General features: G+C 43.0%; 1 protein-coding gene across 1 annotated transcript in view; it reads right to left on the reverse strand.

The window, feature by feature from the left end:
• The window catches only part of cyp26b1 (cytochrome P450, family 26, subfamily b, polypeptide 1), a 37,688-nt gene that overhangs the window by 13,640 nt on the left and 19,939 nt on the right, over positions 1-4,109 (reverse strand). The gene's annotated exons all lie outside the window — the stretch shown is intronic.

Consider the following 4,109-nt stretch of genomic DNA (forward strand, 5'->3'; position numbering starts at 1 on the left):
ACACACACACACACACACACACACACACACACACGCACGCACGCACACAGACTGCATGCAGAGCAGCATACTAATTCCACTGTATCTCTGCTTTCACTTGTTTTAAAACATTAAGAAGAAAGAAAGCAGGTTGGAGATATCAGCTTAGACATTTCCCTTAAATTGAGACAGATGTCAATTCAAATTGTTTCACATGTCTCTTTTTTTAGTCCTGTCCAATATTGCCCTCTGTTTTCCCCCTGCCTGTTTCTCCTTTTCCTAAATTTAGAGATGAAAGGATGGTTCCAACAAAAAAAGAAGAAGAAAAACAAGAGGGAAGGAAAATGTGGAGACTATGGAAGGAAAGAAGGAATGAGGGAGTTTGAGTAAGAGGCTGAACTGAAATGAACGAGTGAGAAGTGAAAATCAAGAACTAGCTGCCACTGTCAACACGGAGTGTATTTGCAGTGTTATTTCAGTATAGAGGGACATTTTTCCACTGCAGGTCACGTAGGGCTTACTGAGGCTACTTCAGTGTGTTTACTGCAGCTCACTTGCTGTGTTTTTTTCAGTTTTATAGAAAGGGTCTTTAATCCTATATTTTGCTTATTGTGCGAGGGAAAGATCAAATGTACTTAGTCATTTGCAGGTAAAAAAACCACAACATAGGAGCTGTCACATCACAGCAAAATGGTCCTGGATTGGATCCCACACAAGGTCCCCTCAAGCATAGACATTTATTAAATCCAATCTGATTCAAATCCCCCGCTGAATCTATTTACAGAATGTTGGGCTGATTTTAGGAAATGTTTTTTTTTACTGCACACCTGTCATTAAGACCTCATGGTGTGCAAGAACATTGTTGGAATGCAAACATTTAGGATGACTTAGATGTAATTTCAGTTGGACTTTGGGGGATCTGGAATTTCTTTGAGTCCATAGGCTTCATATAGTCCACAAACATTAGGAATGTTAGAAGCATTTGTCCAAGGTAGTGTGTGACGTTTGCTCTGCCTCTCTGGCTATTGTCATTTTGCTGATATAACGAGAAAAAAAATCTATCTTTAGAAATAAAAGTTTTAATGGCTGACTGGGAGAAGACTCCTTATCCTCTGTCAACACTGCTTCCAAATTCTAAAGCCTTGATATTGCAACCAAAGTGATAAACTCTGTCCACACACGCAGCAACAATACATATATTAGATGTTATTTTTCAGACAAGGATGATGTGTGAGCCCTGGCTGGCCCCGTTTGGCCCGTAGTGGCCCGTAGTGGAAACCAGGCTGCTGGGGCTCTTTGAGCGAGTTAGTTTCCTAGCTTAACACGGGGTTATATGGAAACTGGCTGGCTCTGTTGATCCACCAAAGGCTAATGTGCTGTGTGAACATTGTTTTTCCGTATGAAAACCACAAGGAGGGCAGAGACACACACACACACACACACACACACACACACACACACACACGGCGCTATTCTGGTCCGTGGGTCGACAGTAAGCCTATCGCTCACTCTTTCTCTCCAGTTGATGTTGTTTCGCTTCTGCTGTTGACTTAGCTTTATTACCCAGAAAACAGGAGGGAGCGTTGCCAAACCACACAGGCACACACAAACACACACACACACTCACACACACACACACACACACACTCACATACACTAAAAAAATTTTGAAAACTGCCTGGCTGACCTCTCCGTCCTTCTTGCCATTATCTCTCTCTCTCTGTCTCATTCTGTTGACCGTCCTGTTACTAAAAGGATGCCACAGTCAGAACAGCACGTCTTGTTGAGGTGCCATTGAGCAAGACTGCAAGCCTCGCACTGACGGTGATACATACATACATATAGAGCTAAAAACATTCCTGATGGTGGAGGTTTGTTTTGCACTCTTTTGCCCAGGTCATACCTGCTTTTTCAGGTTTTCTGTAGCTGTACAGACCTCATTTGAGTGTTTGATTGTGTGCATCTTAACATTTTAACTCGCACCGGAGCCAATACAGTTTAACGCACTTGAACTCTGCAGGGGAAACATCTTTTCTTTTGGCACCTCAGGGTCAGAGGGCATGTACAGAATGGTAGCAGGAATAAGACAGCTTGTCTTGCTCAAAGGCACTTCAACAATGTGGTTACTTACCAACACAGGGCTCAAAACCTTTGACTAGAGGCATGAAGATTACGCACTCTTGTATCCGTCTCTGTTTGGGTTCAGAGCAGGGGGAATGTCCAGGTGTGTGTGTGTGTGTGTGTGTGTGTGTGTGTGTGTGTGTTGTGTGTGTGGTCTAGGTATAGCTACATTTGTGGGGACCAAAAATTGTGAAACAGTTACTTATGGGACCTGGAGGCTTTGTGGGACCAAAATGCTGGTCCCCATACCGTTAAAGGGCTTTTTGAGGACTAAGACTTGGTTTTAGGAGTAGGGTTAGAGTTAGGTTTATGGTTAGGGTTAGGGTGAGTTGAGGTAGGGTTAGGCATTTAGGTTTGATGGTTAAGGTTAGGGTAAGGGGCTAGGGAATGCATTATGTCAATGACTGGTCCCCACAAAGATAGGCAGACACGACTGTGTGTGTGTGTGTGTGTGTTTGTGTGTGTGTGTGTGTGTGGAGCCCCCACAGAAAGCCCCTCTTTGTGCTGTGTTGGAGGCAGCCTTCCTAATCAGGGGTCATTACATGAGGTTAGTGCGTGGGTCTCCAGGGAGAGGAGAGGGGATAGAGCCCAGATTAGACCCAGCCGACCCCTCACTGTCCCCGGGCACCGCAGTAACGAAACCTGACCCCGCCTCCAAACCCCTACAAAAAAATAAAAATCTCTCCTCCTCTATGGAGGATCCAGAGAGAGGTAACTAGAAGCTGATTTACAGGAAAATGCAGCAGACTCTGCTTCTTGTTCTTTCGTTATTGTCCTGTGTGTGTGTGTGTGTGTGTGTGTGTGTGTGTGTGTGTGTGTGTGTGTGTGTGTGTGTGTGCGCGCGTGTTTATCTCAGAGAGAGAGAGAAAAAGAGAGAGAGAGAGGGAAGGTATGTGCCCCAGGGATAAGAGGATAATAGGAGGGAGAGGTAAGTGGCTGATTACCTGAAATGGTCCTGGCACGGAAAAGAGAGAAAGAGAAAGGGAGGAGGCAAAGAGAAACAGAAGGTGAAAAGAAAAGACTAAAGAAAAGAGAAAGAGATATATAACAGTCAAATTAAGCAGACAAGATGGGGAAAAAAGAAAGAAACAGTTATGGAGGGCAGGCGGGTGAATCTCATCTCACTCTCTCTCTCTCTCTCTCTCTTTCTCAGAAGACGGAGTGATGGAGGGGTCGTTCTCACGCTTCAGTAGCCAGAACGCTGCTGATAAGACTGAGAGGACGAGGGATAGCTTTACACTGATACTCTCTCTTTCGTTTCTGTGTTTGTGTGTGTGTGTGTGTGTGTGTGTGTGTGTGTGTGTGTGTGTGTGTGTGTAAGAGTGTTTCCTACCTTCCTTATTGTGTAGCACATGCCTGCAGTGCTTTTGACTCTAGGTGCCATTTTCTTTCATGTGTGTCTGTTTTTTACACCTGTCTAAACTCTGCATCATTTTATGTCCCAACATGGCTACAGATAGCGCTGCTATGCCAGATATTGCAGTACATGCAATATCTGGTTTCGGGTACGCAATATAGAAGCTCTTTAGCACAAGTCTTAACCTGCAGATCTTCTAGTAAACGTTCTTAACAGGTTCATACTTAATTAGATATGAACTATATAACTCTGCTGCATATGCCGTAGGTACGTTATAAGCAATTCTGCTGGATTTACACACATGTTGGAAGTTAAAAATGTACCACTTTTCTCTTCTGAATCTGAGAATTTTATTGTTGTTTTTAAAAGTGGAACAAGACAGCAATTTTTTACCCTCCTGTTGTCCTCAGGTCAAATTTAACCCCTTTCAAAAAAAAAGTCTATATATAAAATATGGGTTTCTTTTTAACCAAATTACTACAAAAAATGGATTGGATTCCATACGACGCTCTTTGCAAATACAATTGATCCTGACTAAACTCATCTGTATGTTCCTCTGATCTTAACTATTAGTCAAAACAATTAATAATTTATGCTTTTTAAGCTCAAATATTAGGTGTAATTCTATATAAATGAGGGTTATTGACCATGA

Source organism: Etheostoma spectabile, chromosome 19, assembly GCF_008692095.1.
Source record: "Etheostoma spectabile isolate EspeVRDwgs_2016 chromosome 19, UIUC_Espe_1.0, whole genome shotgun sequence".
NCBI classification, from domain to species: Eukaryota; Metazoa; Chordata; class Actinopteri; order Perciformes; family Percidae; genus Etheostoma; species Etheostoma spectabile.